The sequence below is a fragment of the Hetaerina americana genome, unplaced genomic scaffold (genome assembly GCF_022747635.1).
Source record: "Hetaerina americana unplaced genomic scaffold, ioHetAmer1.1.p SCAF_190, whole genome shotgun sequence".
Taxonomy (NCBI): domain Eukaryota; kingdom Metazoa; phylum Arthropoda; class Insecta; order Odonata; family Calopterygidae; genus Hetaerina; species Hetaerina americana.
Genome location: NW_027286753.1, coordinates 373,206 through 392,453, shown reverse-complemented (window position 1 = coordinate 392,453; position 19,248 = coordinate 373,206). Strand labels below are relative to the sequence as shown.

Below are 19,248 nucleotides of genomic sequence, written 5' to 3'. Positions count from 1 at the left end.
GATAACCTGCGAATTCAAAACTACTGGAGGCGACCGCGTCCATATGGGCAAGAGCATCCACTTTCGCGGCTTCCTTTCGCGGATCGCCCGACATAGGTAGGTACACGGCCCCACGCCGCCTTCCCTCGGTGCGAGCATGGGAAACCGCCGACTGCGGCACGCTGCTTTCGCTTCATTATTCCTTCCAAGACTCTCTCACGGTCTCCTCAAGGCAAACGGCGGGTCTTAGAACGGTGCCATCCCAGTGTGCCCTGAGCATGGAAACCGTCTGCAACGAGTGTGTGGTGATTTTGTAGCGTTAGGGTTAACACGCCCGCATGACTACGAGGGCGATTAAGAAAAGTTCTCGGAGTGGAATAGGAAATAAACGACTTACCTCAGTGAAATTTTAACCCATAGTTTCATTTCGAAGTTACTTCAGCACGACTCCGTACAATTTTAAGTAATGGGCCGTTTAGAAAGTGGCACAGGATGCTTTTGTAGCACATGGGAACCAATTGAATGGCAATTAATTGAAGCTCCCCGGATATGATTGGAGATAACTCACTTACGTCTCGTATTTAGGCGTCACTCGATATGTTCAAGGTAATGTGACAGCCTTGAAATTCTCAATTCCTATGCCAGACGGGCGGGATTCCAAGCCCATCTTCCCCAACAATGTTCACCGGAGAACTTCATTGTATTCCCCCTTCAATGTTGCTAGCATATCACCCCAGTGAACATTCACTCTCCGTCGAATCACTCCCGTGGTGCAGATGTCGCCCTGGGTGGGTGCTCCCTGCGCGAAAGTGGATTGCGATTGACGCTCTTCGAGCGAACAGCCTTCGGGTGCCCACGGGCAGTCGCCCGCGACTCCTCCGTCGAGCGCGAGGCTATTTCGAAGGGAACGACGGAGACCCGAAGTTCCCGCTTATGCATCCAGCGGCGTGTCTTGCTTTCAATGCGGGCATATGCCCTTGACGACAGATGGCCGCGCGTGACGTCAGCAAAGGATCGCCCTACCCCCCTCTTTAGGCTCTCATCTTGAATGGAATCATCGCCGCTGTGACATCGTAAATGCTTCGTATAAAATGTATCGGGGAAAGGTTCGGATAATTAGATTTATTTTTCAGAAATCGCTGCAACGCCTCGAAAGTCTTCGCAATACATATCTTGAGAGTCAACTAATTTTTTTCTAGCGGCTTTTCCACGACTCGAAAGCTCTCTGGCACGCGGAAGGTCCTAAAGGGTACGCGTGCAAGCTTCTTTGACGGCACTTAGGGTCCCAAGGTGGTGTCCTTTGAGAGGAGGGAGTATTTCACTGTTATAAGAATAGGAAATAGCCTGCTGGTGTCAAGTCGGGACTCTAAGGTGGTTGGGGAATCGTCGCGATGCCTTTTTTTGAAGGTCTTCGCAAACAGACACTCGACCCTGTTCTTGGTCGTCCGTCCAAAGACTTTCGGGAGGACGAGTTCAGCGCAGATCTTTCGCACCGCCAAATTTTCAGTGATAATGGTGTGCACTGTCATCTTATCAATGACAATATCTGCAATGTTGCGCACACTTAGCCACCGATGGTCTGAATTCAGCACTTCACGCGCACGTTTGGAAAAAAATGTTGACGATATTTTTTATATAAATATTTTATGTTCATTTACATTGGTATGCGCCATCTTTTGGGGTCGTGGTAGTCCAGGGGTGGAGTGTTGGATTACTGACCAGAGTGCCTGGGTTCGATTCCCGGGTAAGCCTCTCCGGGTACCTTCAGCTCCACCCAAGCAATGTTATTTTTCGGGTAACAGGTTCTCCTGGGGACCCATAACCGGCACAGGGAAAGGAACTGGCCCCCCCTACCCTGCTAATTTGTGAATTTCCCCCGTCGTATAGGGCTTAGCACTGGGTGAACTCTACCATCAACTACCAAACCGACCTTGTGATTTATAAATGCGTCTTTCATTTTTCATGCTATCATTAAAGCTTCAGAAAACTCATTCCTCGATGAAATCATGAATGCCAGACATGATTATGGTCTTAACGTAATTTCTCGGTCCCTAAAACCTAGCTCTTTTCGATTGCGTTGACGTCCACGTCCTGCAAACAGGAAAATTCACTTTCCGCAGTTACGACTTCACTTCTTCCTCTCGTGCGATCTCCAAGATGTGAGCCGTTGGTGGGCCCTGCCGAATGAGCGTTGGCCGCGAAGGGCACGCCCTGAACACGCGACATGCGAATGAAACGAACTCTATGAGGAACTTCTAAATGAAGACATGAAATCGGATATGAGCGAGTGAGTGGGAGGCAAGGGTGACGCGAAGAGGGGGGGACCGCGTTAGGACCAAGGGAGGGAATTCCAAATAAAAAGAGGTCGTTCTGACCCCAAGAAGGGAGTTGTCCGGGGGGGGGGGGAGAGGGGGTCGGTGGACGAAGGACTCTTCTTACATTTGGCGACGGGGCGAGGGAGGCATGCGGAAACCGGGTGTCATCTTCGAGGCCTTGCGGAGAGACCGCAGGAACCGCAGAGGAGACAGCCGGGGGGGGGGGGTAGAAAACCAACCGAAGGCGTTGGTCCGCAAAGAAGCGGCGGGCAGTCGTCTGCGCGGGGATGACCCCTCCGAAATGTATAGGTGGCGTGGTTGTCGGGGTGGAGAGTACCCCTTATTTACGCAAGACCTATTTCATTGCGTTTTCTTACGGGAGGATTTTGGACTTCCGGAGAGAACTCACGCCAGGTTTGCTATGTATTTGTTCATCAATAGTTTATGGAGAAAGAATTTCAATAATCCTTGATCGCCGCGACATTCCTCAAATGATTAAGTTCAAATCAAAATTTCGTTTCAGTACTATCTAATTATTATTAATCGGCCAATAAAATAATTTCTAAATGCTTTAGTTCCATGTCACCTTTGTGTATTATTCTATTACCAAGTAAAGAAAAAAGTTGCATCTCTAGGTTTTGCAAGAGGGTAGTCCAGAAAATAACTTCCGTTTTCGTGTAGTGTGTGGATTAGAGGAAGAAGGAGCCAAATGGTCGCTGTATTGATACACACACACAGTAGGTCAGTACGCCTCGAGCTGCAGTGGTTGGAAGGCCGCCCCGCTTGTCGTTTGTTTATACAATAGCGAGTCAAAACGAACAATTCAATTGAAATTCCCGCTAAATACGTAGTTAGTTCAGTGGTAAGATTTTTACCGATTAAAAAAAACTTCAAAGCTGCTGAAATTCATCATCGGGAACTCTTGTGCTCTCTCTGGACCAAATGGCAATGAGTGACAATGAGAGTTGTGCGTCAGTGCTTGTCGTTCGTTTGAAAGTGAACGGACAAATGCCCATAATGAGGATGGCAGTGGCCGCCGCCGTCTTATTTCTTATTTTAGTACCCTGATATCCACCGCTGGGGTGTGTGGCAGGGGGTGAATACACACCAGACTAATTTGGACCCGAATATGACCCTAACGCGGTCGGACAATGTTATTGTGGTCCCTTATCGTTCGTGGAAAAAAATATCTTTGCTCTATCTGTTCTACACTTTATCTCTCTAACTTCATTGACATGACCTCTCCTACGGTAATACGATGGGGGTAATAATACATTTTCAACATCACTGCCAAAGAGGCGTACTTTCGATTGATACAAAAAATCTGTAATTTAACCTTCGCTCCGTGACCGATTCCCAGCCTAGCTGCTCCATTTTTTGGATATCCTCATAAGTTTATCACAACATCGTTTTACGAATCTAGCTCCTCTACGCCGCTCGCGATTCAATTCGGCAATCAATCCAACTTCGAGAGGATCCCATTTATACTTGCAGCATATTCTAAATGAGGGCTAACCAGTGGCAGATAACATTTCTCTTTGACCTCTTTATCACATTTACCAAATACTCTTCTAATAAATCCTAATTATTTGTAAGCTTGTCCACATATTTCCCGCATGTGTTTCGCCCAGTAGAGATCGTGAGTGAGGGTGAACCCTAGGGATTCAGTCGATTCTCCACATTCCATTTCGGTTTTCCCAATGCAGTAGGCGTTCGGGAGGGAATTGCTCTTTTTCCAAAAATTCATGACTAAGAACTTTTTAAGTTTGATTCTGATTGCCAAGTGTCGCACCAGCGTTGTATAGCATTAAAGTAAATAGCAGACATACTTGATACTGGATGGTTTCCTTGGTTACCGCGGTTTTCTAGGATACCGTGGTATCCTTTTTCCGTGTCAATTTACATCTGTTTTAATTTTGATATTGTGCTTACCATTCGTTAAGTTAATAAATTTCATTATTATAGCTTTGTGAATAATCAGCCCTAATGGACACAGTACGGAGCGACTCGAAATAACAAATTAATCGCAAAGAGCATTCTGGCAGCACACTTAGTGGAAGTAATCCTGCCTGTAAAGCCCTGCGATAAAGCCCTTTTTATTAGGTACTTGAAATTGATCGATGAATCAAGAATCAAAGTATTCTGCCTGCAGAAAGGGAGGTTTGGGCTGTCCCTAACGAATACTATTAGCCGCTCAGTATTATTACAATCGATGATTGATTGAAATGAGCGCTTGCTATAGGGGCTCTGAAAGAGCAGACTTCGTTTCACAATATCCGTAAATGTATGCCTAACTATTCTGTGTGAATGTTTAAAATTTCTAAGTCTCGCATCTGGCATCTGCGTCTAAAACGATTTGAGAGGCGACATTTTGAGCCTAAACCCGCCCCCCCCCCGTTCTGCGAAAGATTTGCGAAATGGACCAATGTGTATTTTGTCAAAGGTTTGATTAGCATCATTAACCATCCGATCGCACTGCAAATGGAAAATAAGTGATTTTCACCCTTTGGAGGGACGTGATTCGCCGTGAGGTCATTAATGGCGTAATGGTATTCGTTTTGACGGGCCGTACTTGGCTATGGGGTGCACTGTCTCTATTTCGAGAACTCGGGCGCAAGTTTCATCGAGTGGTGCTCCATCTTTGGGTTGAGTCGGACGCGGATCCGGAAAGAGAGGCCGGGTGGACCATCGCCCGCGGGTTGGGCAGTAGCATGTGGGGGGGGGGGGCGAGCGAGAGTGTTGACCTCGTTGAATGGAAGTGTCCGCGGCCAAGGTCTCTCCGTCCGCAATCACCCCATAATGCACCGAGATAGTGAGCTATTGACAGGGCTCCGTGCGTTCGTCCGTCAAATAAGATTTTCCGCTCTGGAGATGCGGTTATGTCTGCTTAAGATGAGAACGGAGGAACGAGCACAACTAGAGGAGTATCCTAAGTGATGTCTGAAGGGATACATCTCAACTCAAATAGTGTTTAAGTCGCCCGGTGGTGATCACCCATGAGGTGGATGTGTGGGTCTCGCGTCGATTTGTCGTCAGCTCGAAGAAAGCGAGCGTGCCAAATGAATACTCGCGTGTCGACGTACAACGGAGCTTGCCACTTCGAATCACCTCACTCTGGTTCACTGTGTGTATGGAATCCCCGTTACTTGATCTCTCTTTCATCGTGTGTATATGCATATACACAGGGTGGAGCAGAATGAACTCCCTGATTTGACGGGTAAATTGTAACAAAGCCAACCAAGATAATTAAAAAAGGTTTTTATTTTTGAAAAATACACATCCAATGCCATTTTATTTTTATTAGGTTTTGAAAATTATTTCATCCAGGTGACGATGACCTTGGCGAGCGATGCGCATGTTGAATCGTTCGTAAGTGTTTTTGAAAACTCTTCACAGAGTATCTTGCGTTATTCAAGCGATGGCATTTGTAATTGCCTCCTTAAGAGCTTCCAAGGTCCTTGGTCGAACTTTGTAAACCTCAGCTTTGAGATATCCCCGAAGAAAAAAATCACGTGGGCTCAAATCCGATGAGCGAGGGGCCATGGAGCGTCATCCCCTCGTAAGGAGATCAGGCGGCCGGGAAATTTTTCTTTTAGGATTTGGAGTGAACGACTGGGGTATGAGTCGTGACACCATCCCGTTGAAACCAATAGGCCTCTGCATCTTATTCCTCGCCTTCCATTTTTGGGAGTAAAAAGCCCTCTAGCATCTTAAAGAGTTCACAGTAACAATTACACCTCGAGATTCAAAAAAAGTAAGGCCCAATAATGCCTATGCAGGAAACAGCGCACCAAACCGTCACTTAGGGGCTAAGAAGAGGTCTAAAGTGAAGTTCGCGAGTGTTGTCAGTCATCCAGCAACGAAAAGTTTGCTTATTTACTGAGCAGGAGAGGTAAAAACGCGTTTCATTTCTAGAACAATATCCACTGCGTCGCCACCACACGACCAAGTCTCGATACTTACCAGACCACTGCATGGTAACTACTAAAAATGGCGTTACTTTTTCCAGCTAACGTCACTACTCTCACTTCGCTAGTTTACCTGTGCGCTCTTCAGTGATTTTTTTTAAATAAGGGAGTCCAAGTCCCGAGGCCTTCTTTAAGTAAGACTCTTGAAGAAGGCCGAAAGCTCAAACAATCTACAATGTGAGTGTCCTTTTAAGTGTTACTATTTTATTTGTGTTCTATTGTGCCCTTAGTAGATTCAGCCCTTTATATTCAAACCTCCACCTCGAAGTCCTGGAAGAGAATTTCCTCTCCAATTATCCTCTGCAACCCCTCCTGTGGCTCCGATACATTGATTACATCTTTCTGCTCTGGCCACATAGCATAGATTCCCTCAATTCTTTCATCTCCCAACTCAATGATTCCTCATCTCTGTCTTTCCCCTCGATCATTTCATCCTCTCAGATCACCTTCCTCGATGTCAAAATTTCCCTTAGCAATAACAAATTCCTGACCTCTGTTCACACTAAACCTACTAATAAGCAGCAATACCTTCATTACAGCAGTTGCTACCCCTCCCATACCAAGCGCTCCCTCCCTAACTCCCTCTCTATCCGTGGTCACCGTATTTGCAACCATCCCGAATTCCCTAACAAATACCTCAACAGCCTTCAACAGTCCCTGCTCCAACGAGGATACCCTGATTCTCTCCTCCATAAAAAAATACTCACACATTCCTACACCCCCAAGCCTGCCTCAACCACAGACTCCCAGCCTCTTTCAATCTGTACTACATACTTCCCAGGCATTCAGTCTCTCAAATTCATCCTCAAAGACCTATTACCCATCCTCAAAAATCACAACACTTCCTCCAACCTTCTTCCCAAATGCCCCTCTGTCACCTTCGAACGGCCCGCCAACCTAGCAGATATCCTCAAATCCACCAAGCCGCTCTCAAAATCCCGTCACACCCCCAGAGCCATACCCACTCCATGTCATCGAGGAAGATGTAAAACCTGCCCTATTTTCACCACTCCACCCCACTCCATCCCACCATTTAACTCTCGCCCGCCCTTCCCCCACTCCTCTAGGGAGATCTATGCTAACAGTTAGAGATAAGGCGGGTAAGGTAATAGTTGACACAGGAAAGATCCAAGAGAGATGAAGGAGTATAGCTATGTACGGCGCGGAAACGTGGTCATTGAAGCAGGAGGATAGACGTAGATTGGAGGCTTTTGAAATGTGGGTGTGGAGAAGAATGGAGAAGGTGAAATGGACAGAGAAGACAACAAACGAGGAAGTTCTTGGTATGGTGGGCGAAGAGAGGGGTTTGTTGGGAGCAATCCTATGGAGGCAGGAAAAGTGGATGAAGGGGGTGTTGACCGGCAGTGGGATGTTGAAGACTGTGATAGAGGGTAGAATGTTGGGCAAAAGAGGAAAGGGAAGGAACAGGATAGGGATGTTGGACGGGATGAAGGGAGGAAGAAAGTACTCAGAGATGAATAGGGACCTGATGTAGAGTAGGATGATGGATTTTGTGTTTTGTTAGGAGTCACAAAATATTTAGTTGGTAGCTGTGTCCATCGAAAAACCTACCTTAACCGGTAGATTACCCAAAAAAATTTATATATAAACACGCGCACACACACACACACAAACCAATCTTAGGATTGAAATACTGGTGATGATGATATATGCAGGATGATTCATTCCCATGGCTGTAGATGGATATGCATCTTTCAGGTCCTCCAGGTAGGATATACGTAATAAGTGATGGGAAAACAGGCGAAGGACAGACACAGGAGAGGTGGGTAAGGCGGAATCGAGCAGATCACAAGCGTGAAAAAGAGTCCTTGGCCGGGACTTGAACCACGGATCGTTCGATTTCCCGGGCGGATACTTTTAACCACTTGAGCCACGCGAGGAAACGTCCCGTGAAACGTTACAGTGATGCATTACGGATTACGAAGGTTTCGTGGCTGCGCCAGGAACACTCTGCGGTAGTATTTACATTCGTACTGTCGTGGAACATTCAATATTCCTTCTCGATCTTCCTAGATTTTCGAGTTGCTAAGTATTCACGACTGCGAACCATCAGAAATTTGTTTTTATTTATAAACGTACGAATGTTCCTTTATTCATTAATGAAATTATATACGAATTTTAAGCGATATATTGCCTCAAAAATCTATTCGATATTTTCAAGTAAACAAATGGGAATTAATTGCAATGTTCTCACTCCGCGGAGAAACACGGGCGCCGAAATTCGTACTTCACGAATAGAGCGAGGGGCAGTTGCCGCTGGGGGTCGTAGATGTCGATGCTGAGAAAAGGGGCGCTCGCGGTTACAAATGCCTCTCTCTCCCCCACTCCTCTCGCCACGTCCATTTCGCCGCTCCCGAGGTCCTCCGCCGACAAAGGGGCGCGCTCACCCCCACACCCTCCCCCTGCCCTCGGCGATGATTGTGATATCCATGGCGATTAATTAAACGGGCGCGGCAGAGCGCTGGTGACTCACGCCAATCATGGCACTCGAAGCGGACTCCCCGTTCCCCCCCACCCTCTCACCCCCCCTTTCTTCTTCCTTCGCTACTTCCCCATCCTGAGAAAAGATGTTTTCGGAACCCGACCCTTCCGCTCGCCCCAGTGGGCGACCTGTATCGATATTGATCCCACTCGATAATGTATATTCTATTATTACTGAACAATTTTTTCTTTTGGAAATTCATCGAGTATCGATAAAATCGATGACTCCGCTTCGACTTTTGATCGGATACGTAATTCGTTCTATTTTTCCTCGTAAAATCATTCATTCGCCCGGCAAACGGGTCTGGTGTTCGGACCCATATTAATTTTGTGTCTTCTGCTGTTCTTAGCGAGGTGTTCTCAATATAGTATGTGGTCATTCGTAACTGCTCGTCGCTTATATTGTTTCTAGACATGCCCCCGCAGCGCGCGTGCGTTGGCGTCACCAGTTGCCATAGGTTACTGACGGTGGAAGAAAATGGAGGAGTGTAAGCACAAAGATAGGGAGCGAGAAGCGTAAATAGTTAAATCATAAACTGAAGCGGGAATAGAATGAAGAAGCTTGTAGAGGTGTGGTGGAAGACTCGGGCGGTAGTATTTATCAGGGGAGGCGACCGACAGCTGAGGTCATTTGCGCCATTAGGGATGGACGGGAAAGGATGGAGGGTGGAGAGGAACCCGAGTAAAGACTTATTTAATGGTGAGAAAGAAAGGGTATTAGTTGAATCAAAATCAAATAACGCAGTATGGGTAGATGGCATTCACACGGAACTACTCAAGGGTGTAGGAAAATGTGGGAGGAAGAGTTTTCATGGACTAATTTTGTAGCATTTATGAGGGAGGAATTTTGCCGGAGGACTACTTCAGATCAACGTAAGTTATACTCCAGAAGGCAATGAAAGGTCGCCAAATATAAGGAATAGACAGCAATAAGTTTGATTGCGAGTGCTTCTAAAGTGGTTCTTAGGATCATCGACACTTCGGGGAAATTCATTTCGGGTTCAGGAAGGCGAGAGGCCTGCGAGATGTCGTAGCAGAAATGTCACTACAATGGATGAACATAGAATATAATCTGGATGTCTGTTCCGTAGATTTCGAAAGGCGTTTTTGGGTTATTTCTCTAACTCGCATCTAAATTCATTGGTTGGTTTGGATGAAAAAGTTATTTTAAAGTGATTAATGTAGAAAATAGTGAGAGTACGCATATATGGACGTTTGGTGGATGAGGGGCAAGAAGAATCCGTTTATTCGGAATGCTGTCGAGGGGAGGCGGAGGGGAATTCAATCCTCTTTCCGACCCATTCAATAAACTGCGCGAAATTCCGTGGCAGTAACCTCGGCGGGATCATCCGACGGTGCGCGCGTGTATAAACAACTGCGCAGCAACTCATGCGCCAGTGGAAATCATTCTCCCACGCGGTCGGGATTCGAAACCGGACCCCTCGATATATTCACCTCCCTCGAAGCACCGTGGAGTCTGGTAGCGAGTCGCCCGCGTTCGAATCCCGACCGTGCCGGAGAGAATGGCCCATCGAAATAATCGCCTCTCCTTGGGTGACCGTTTCGTTCTTCCGAATCGCGGGCCCACGGGGGGTGGGGTGTGGGTGAGGTGATCGGATAGGGGGGAAGGGGGTCGGAGTGGGGAGCACCCCTCCCCGCATCTTCCGCGACAGAAGAGGACTCTGGTGTCGGATGGGGAAGGTCACGTGGTCGGAGTGGTCGGCACCGTCGCTCACGAGGGAACCGAGGGGCGGTGAAGAGTCGGGAGGGGGGGGGAAGCCAAGCTTCCCCCTTTCGGGCATCTCTGTCCCGATTTGGGGGAGATGGGGACGAACATGTCGTCCGGGAGGGAATGCGGAACGTCCGGGAGGGCGCGAAGGGAGGAGAGAGACTCGCTCGCGGGGGTCAGACCCACTCCAAGTCCTTCAACTCTTCAAGAAGTCGAAGCGAACGGTATCGGGAATGAATTTACCCTTATACCATTCGCGATACAATTACTTAAAAATCTAAGCACCACTTCACCTTTGTACATCGTTGGTATAAAAAGTATCGGGAAAATTTTTGGATAAAAAGATTTATTTCAAATATTACTGCAATGCCTCAAAATTCTTCATTCAGTGCATCCCTTGAGCGTCGACAAAATTTTCCCAGTGAACTTTCCACGACTCGAAGGTTCCGTGGTAGGCGGATTCCGGAAATTCTTTAAGGGTACGCGTGCAAGGTTCTTTGATGGCACTTAGGGTCATTGTGGTGTCCTTTGAGGGAGGAAGGAATTTCACTTTTATAGGAATAGGAAATAGTCTTTTGGTGGCGAGTCTGGACGGGGGTTGGGGAATCGTCGTGATGACGTTGTAGGAGGTCTTCTCAAGCAGACACTTTCGACTCTGCTCTTGGTCGTTCGTCCAAAGACCTTCGTGAGGACGAGTTTAGCGTAGATCTGTCTTATCGCCGTATTTTCAGTGACAATAATGTGCATTGTCATCTCATCAATCCCAATTTACGGTCTGAGATCATGCGCATACTTAACCGACGGTCGGAATTCAGCACTTCACACGCACATCAGGAAAAAATGGTTACCGAATCTTTTTACACACACTTTGTAAATGCCGGGAATCACTGATTACCCAGACGGCTGCTGTCTTAAGCTTCTATCAGAGCTAGTAGCGGGCTAAAGGGTTTTTGAAGGTCTATTTATGCTGGATTTTCCTCAATTCTTGAAAAATATTTGTCAAATAATTTTAAAATTTTCATCCCCCCCAGAATGTTAAAGTACAAACGACGTCATTCACTTTTTTCTTCTCGTATTTGAAGTCATCTTTCGCATTATAAATCTACCATTACAGTTTAAACCTCAGCATGTTGGAATATTGTTAGAAATACGGCGGGGTTAATGCTGGGATCAATTTCCAAATTTCATTGGGCTATGAAATGGTGTTTGGTTACTTCACTTGGCAATTTGCGCCGTCCTTATCATTTCCTAGGTGTCAATACTTTGTGTCGTCTTCAGGTCACCTGTGGATGACACGGAGAGGGGGAACCTAGGCCATGAGAGTTAGAAATATTAGCGAAATTAACATCTCAAAATATCAATTTGTCTCTTTCTTCCTTCTCCTACGGGGGGCTGACAATAGATAAGTATCTCGTATCTAATTGCACTGTTAAAATGTGATATGCTCGCTCAGACGACATCCCATTCGGCTACCCTCCATAACCATTTAATGCACTTTTGCAATAATTTTTGGGGTAGTGGCCAGGCCTTTAGGTCGACCACTGCGCTGATCATAAGCTAAGCTGTCCCGGCTAAACTCAAACTCATTTGTCCACTTGGCATTAGTTGAATATGAAGGAGCCGAGTCTGCATGAATTTCCTTTGCTTTCACACCTTTCTTTACGAAGTATTTAATCACTGCTCCAATCTCAATTTTTTCCATATTCTCAAATCACTACACGAAAACAACAATAGAGAGTCGTCCGCACCACGATTCTCTTCCCAGAACACTGATGTATTACGTGTTTAATCATAAAGCATTAACTATTACTACATGGGAAACCCGTTGCCCTAGCGCTGACATCTGGTAGTGATTCCGAGAACCTTGCCAACTGCCTTCGTGCGTACTAGTAATTTTTTTTAAGGTAATCCACCGGTTAAGGTTGGTTTTTGGATGGACACAACTACCAAACAAACATATTATTACTCCTAACAAAACACAAAATCCATCATCCTACTCGATATCAGGTCGCTCTTCATCTCTGAGTACTTTCTTCCTCCCTTCATCCCGTTCAACATCCTATCCTGTTCCTTCCCTTTCCTCGTTTGCCCAACATTCTCCTCTCTATTACAGTCTTCAACATCCCACTGCCGGTTAAAACGCCCTTCATCCACTTTTCCTGCCTCCATAGGATTTCTCCCAACAAACCCCTCTCTTCGCCCACCATACCAAGAACTTCCTCATTTGTTTTCTTCTCTGTACATTTCACCTTCTCCATTCCTCTCCACACCCACATTTCAAAAGCCTCCAATCTACGTCATCCTCCTGCTTCAATGAACACGTTTCCGCACCGTACATAGCTACGCTCCATATCAAAGTTTTTACGAGTCTTTTCTTAATATCCTCGCTCAACGTCCCTGTCATCAACTCCCTCCTCCTTGTGAAAGCCTCTTTGCCTAGCGCAATTCTTCTCCTTACGTCCCTACTACTTTGACCGTGTTGGTCGAAAACACTACCGAGATACGTAAACTGTTCTACCTGCTCTAGTTTTTTTCCTCCTATTTTAATGTCAAGCTTAGCCTTTTTCTTTCTAGAAAATCGCATAACCTTTGTTCTGTTAATATTGATTCTCATCCCATACCTGTCGAACTGAATTTCCAATTCACTCAGCAATGCTTGCAGCCCCTTGGCTGACTGCCAAACTAAAGCTTGGTCATCAGCGAACCTAACTGATTTTACGAATTCCCCACCCACTTTCATTCCTACCTCCAGTTCTTCCCATGCCTCTTTGATCATTTCCTCTGCATACAGGTTGAACAGCAACGGTGATAATGGGCAACCCTATCTTACACCTCTTCCTAACATTGACCATCGGGACTCCCCGTACCTCACTCGCACCTAAGCAGTCTGAGACATATACAGGTCGCGGATTAGCCTCCTGTCCCTACAATCTACTCCTGTATTCCTATGTTCTACAATATACTCATTAGGTTTTCCCAATTCACTCTATCAAACGCTTTTTCGAAATGTACGGAACAGGCAAATACTTCCTGGTTGTATTCTATATTCCTCTCGATTAATAATCTCATTACTGCAATGGCATCACGCGTACCTCTCCCCTTCCTAAACCCAAACTGATCATCCCCTAAGTAATCATTTGCCCTACTCTCTATCCTTTTGTTTATGATCCTGAGAACAACTTTAGCTGCGTGGGATATCAAACTAATTGTCCTATAGTCCTCACATGACGTGGCCTTTACCTTTTTCGGAATCGGAACTAAAACTGATCTCACAAAGTCTTCCGGCCAGATTCCCTCCTCATAAATGCTACGGATCAGCCCATATAGCCTCTTCCTCCCACATTTTCCTAAACATTTCAATAGTTCCGCGGGAATGTTATCCACCCCCTCGGCCTTATTTAGTTTCATCTCCCTTAATGCCCTTTCTATCTCATCGTCGAGTATGCCCGTCGAGTACGCTACATTTCATAACAACTAAATTGCGGTCAGAGTCCGCATCCGCTCCGGGGAAGCTGTGCGAATTTATCACACTGTTCCTAAACCTATGTCCAACCAGGATATAATCTAGCTGATACCTTTCTGAGTCACCTGGCATTTTCCATGTATACCTGCGTCTTTTGTGGTATCTAAACCAAGTGTTGGTGATGACTAAGTCCTGTCTCCTGCAGAACTCAACTGCTTTCTCCCCGCGGTCATTCCTCGTGCCTAAACTGTAGTCCCCCACTTTACCACCCCCTCTTCCCTCGCCTACCGTCGCATTCCAATTCCCCATTACTATCAAATGTTTCCCTGCAGGAACACAGGCGATTATGTCCTCTAACTGGTCGTATATCCTATCGACCTCTTCTTCCGTATGGTTGCTCGGTGGCATGTATACCTGAACAATAACCAAGTTCGTCGGTTCGGCTTTTATCTCTACTAGTAGTATGCTATCCGTTACCTTCTCTATGTTGACTACGCTTCTTCCTACCTCTTCATTTAATACTATGGCAACCCCTCGTTGGCTCTCGTCCCCGCCGCTGTATATTACTCTATACTTATCACTCCAGTAATCCCCGCTATCTTTCCATCTCACCTCGTATAGACCTAAAATATCTATATTTCCCCTTTCCATCTCTCGCTTAACATTCTCCAATATCCCTGTCCTCATGATTGTCCTAACATTCCACGTTCCTATTCTAACTAACTTCGTTTTCTTCTCCTGCGTCTTCTGTTCTGCTGCTGCCGGTTTTCACTTTCAAGGGTTTCGTGGGATGATGACCGCGGAAGCCTTGCCTCCCTTGCTGCCGGGCACGACACACGGCCGATTGGTTCGAGCCCCGTAGTTACCAGGACTCAAAATCTCTGTTTTGTCCATCATATTTATCTTGGGAATGATAATTTAGGTGGTTTCCCGTTGCCTTCCTCAATAGTGTTTTTAACGTGACACCATCACTTACTGGCCGCCCCACTGGGGTCAGACGCCATTGCAGCCGCCTCACTGAGGAACGGACGCTGCGTGGACTACCTTTCGTTTGGCTCCTAACCTTCGACCTATCTGGCATGGGTGGCCCTACCAGGAGCAATTACTATCACTCTCGCCAGCACATCTCTAGGGGTCATCGGAACGTACAAGTTCTTCAAGTTTGTAGTCCGGGGAAGGGTACAAGTAAATAGGAACTAAATAATTAAATCGGATTAAAGGCGAAATCAGGAAAAGATCACGTACGGAGATGAATTTATAAGTCTTAAGGGTTATATTTGGAGACTACTCGTACGAAAATGTCAAGAGGATGCACAATTTCGCGTTGTTTATACTACGCGTTGAAGAAGCGTTGAGTTTCTGCGACCTTGCGGAGAAGGGTGTTCAAAATCGGAATCAAACTGGATACAATGGTGAGAGAGATGAACCACACTCGTCGTGATTAAACGCCACGAACAAATAGATATGGCCACATAAATAATTGGAAAGCCTGGGTTAAATGACATTGGGATCATATGTCATTGGTTTGCTAAAAACTTAAAGAAAATTACAAATCATCCCAAGTAAAAGCTTGCGCAAAAGGAATAAGTTGTGCGTCGCATTGCATCGGTAGGAGTGGTTCAAGGTGAGGAGTTGAAAGGGACATTGGCTGCTGAACCAACCGCTGTAAGGAATAATTTCTCGCGCGAACAGTTGGAGACTCAACCTTCGGACCCACGAAACGGCAATTTGAACTTCCCTCTGCCATCTATTTAGCTGCGCACCAAGTACGCCGACGGGCGGTGGATTGACCAACACCATACGCTAATTATTTCCTATCCCTAAAATAAATATCATTCATCCAGTCACGAGACAATGCCCGGCAAGCCACCGCAAGGGCAGTGTGGCGGGGGGTGTTAGGTCACCAGCCATGCATGCATGTCACATCTACACAAATATTAGTTTCATCATTCGCACGAATGAAGGTACTCCTCTCGCAACAGTATGCGATAACAGGGTACGTATATTCAAATCATAGTGCAGAATTGTTAAAAAGATGGGTCTATGAAATAAAATATGGGTCGCGGTAGTCCAGGGGGTAGAGAGCCGGAATGCTGTCCGGAGGGCCCCGGGTTCGATTCCCGGGAAAAGCACTCTGAGCACCTGTAGCTCCACCCAAGCTAAAGTCATTTTTCTGGTACCAGATCTTCCTGGGAAACCATAACCGGCACAGGGAAAGGTTCTTGCCCCCCTACCCTGATGTGCGAATTTCACACGCCGTATCGGGCTTAGTACTGGGTGAACTTTACCATCACCTACCAAACCGACCTTCGGGTTGATTACTGTGTTTTTGCTTTTTTATGACATGCCGGATATCGACAAAATATATACACTGCCAATGCCAATTATTTCCTACGCGATTGCTATCATATCTATTTTGATCTCCTATGATGTGAGGAAAAAACGATATTTTATATCTATCCGTTCTACTAGCTATGTCCCTGATTATACAGGTACGTACGTGATCTGATCTACCACAGTAAGTGGGCGCCTATCTTTAACATACTTGGATAAGTAACCTGCCTAAAAGTTAATGCAGTAAATGTAACCTGTATTTACACCTACAGTCTTTCAATCTTATTTCTTCCGATGGCGTCGTGACATCGGTACCTTGTTCATACCAACTTTTCACAAGCCTAGCTGCTCTACGTTGCACTCGATCTAGTTCCAAAACTAAGCCCACCTCGTGAGGATGCCATACACCCGCAGTGTACTCAAGGTGGGGCCTAACTCAAGGTGGGGCCTAACTCAAGGTGGGGCCTAACTCAAGGTGGGGCCTAACTGGCGTGAACGATGCGCTTCGGATGACGACGCAGCACCGAGTCCATCCCCGCGAAATGAGAAAGGGAAGGAGAGAACGAAGGAAGTTCCTCGAAAAGGAAATACTAAATGAAAGAGTGGGATACGCGTTCGCAATGCCATAAGGAAGGGGAAGGGGGGACGACTCCTTAGGCATCCATTTCCGTCGCACGAGATGCCCCGACGAGCGTCCAAGTCGTTCCTAATGGGGGCACCGCAAGGTCGGAGGGCCCATCTTCGTCATCTCTCTCTCTCTCTCTCCGATTCCATATCGTCTAATTTGCCGTCGGCCCTTCTTCCTTGGGCGAGTCCGTGCAAACCAACCCCCCCCCCCCCCGCCGCGAAAGGAGACGAGAGGATGGCGATTCCTGGGGGGTGGGAGAGCGCGGGGTGGACGGAGGCTGGCCATAAGTGTGAGCCCCAAGGGGGGGGGGGTTCTAGTGGACGTGGAGGGATGACGAACATGAAATTCTCAAAAACCGGTCGCCGCACAAAATAGGAAACGCGCGGGGAATCGCACTTTACATTCGCCCCTTCCCCGCTCAACCCCCACCCACCCCCGACGCTCCATTTCATCCCCCTCTCAACCCCCCACCCTCCCTTTCCCAGCGCGGAGAATGCGCGCGCATGACTCACGAAATCCCTCCAGTGCGCTGTCACAACCGTTTGCGACAACTGTCGGCCACTTCTCTTCTAAGCAAACAAGTTCCTCTGGCAGATGCATATTGAATTGAAGAATAAACAAGTTTTGCGTAAAAAGTATCGGGAAATGTTTGTCATTTTTTTATTGTCGCAATTTGTGGATGAAGACCAAGTATTGTGAGACGGGAAACGATGTTAAACAGAAGTCAATGGTGGCAAAGGAGAGATAAGGGGCGGCGTGTACGAAATCTCGTTGCCTCTTTCTCGTCTGCTGTCGCCCAAACGACCCCTCGGCAGGCCTTGGATTACCGTTTCAAACTTACCACAAGAAAAATGTTAATTTATAAAAGAACGCGTCACGAAGAAGTCGGCCAACGTCGGACACCATGGATAGTATTATTCGCGAGAATTATATGCCCATAACCGGTTGGTTTAACGGCCCAGTTCTAGAGAAATAATGTCGCCTCGAAAGTTTATTTCTGGCATTAAATCTCCGGCTCCTCCGGGAGGTGGAGTGCAGGAAGGCGATCAGGGAGAGGTCGTCCCGCCGGCGAACGGTCGTTCCTGGATCGCAAGCCCACAAAACTCCAGTTGAGCATTCAGCCTTTTGAATATTTCGGCGGCGAAGGAGACCTTTGAAGTCCATGCAGTCAGTTCAAAAGTGATTGTAATCCGTTACTGTAGCACGTTCAGGAATGCCTGCCTGCTTGTATCCAAGGTTGATCGATGAAATTACTCTGCAGAATTTAAAGCGAATCCTGAATATAAAAGAGACACAGGGTTCGGAGCAATGCACAAAATCATGCATGGCGATGTAGTTATTACTTACCTGTAGAATCCCCTTGTCTCCAAAAAAGAGTCTAGTTTATTACGCTATATGAAAATCAGGGATAAGTTAGGAAAAATATTAGTCGACCCGGAAAAGGTCTAAGAAGGAATACATGGCGTGTATTTAAAAGTATCGGGAAAATGTTAATTTAAAAAAAGATTTATTTAAGATATTATTAAAATGTCTCTCAAAATTCTTCAGAGTGCTACTTCCCTCGTGGGTCGACGCTTTTTATCACGACTCGAAGGCTCCCTGGTAGGCGGTTTCCGGAAGGTCCTCAAGGGTACGCGTGCAAGGTTCTTTGACGGCACTTAGGGTACTATTGTGGTGTCCTTTGAGGGAGAGAGGATTTCACGTTTAAAGGAAGAGGAAATAGTGATTTGGTGCCGAGTCTGGACTGTGAGGGGTTTGGGGACTCGTCGCGATGCCGTTTCAGAGGGTCTTCGTAAGCAGACACACTCGACTCTGCTCTCTCGATCATCCGTCCAAAGACGCACAGATCTTTCGCAACGCCAAGACTTAAGTGATAATGGTGAGTGCACTGTCATCCTATCAATTCCAATATGCAGTCCACAATCATGAGCGCACTCATCCGACGGTCTGAATGTAATACTTCACGCACATGTCTGGAAAAATTGTTACCGATACTTTTTATACGAAACTTGCATACATTGTAATCGTCTTGTACCATGGCTTACAACATCTCTTAATCTTTCAACATTTCCTCCGTCTTTGGTCCTGCAGAAGCGTTTTACCGACAAGACGCTGGACCACAGAATGGTGGTCATAGGGTAGATCCTTCCAAATTATATTGTTACTGGGAATGCGTTAACTATCGTAAATACGAAGTAATCGACTTCGCTGCCACCTTCAGGAAGAGGTCGTGTTGTCCGGCGGCACAGTATTTCTAGCTGCTCCCTTCTCGATCTGAACGTCTATGGTTTACGCATTCCCTGCCATCTATCGTGGCTTCTTGCGTTCGA

The 19,248-nt window shown here is 46.6% G+C and overlaps 1 protein-coding gene across 2 annotated transcripts in view; it reads left to right on the top strand.

Annotated features, from left to right (window-relative positions):
* LOC139687396 (integrin alpha-PS2-like) overlaps nt 1-19,248 on the top strand; it is a 391,921-nt gene that overhangs the window by 19,457 nt on the left and 353,216 nt on the right. The window lies entirely within an intron of this gene.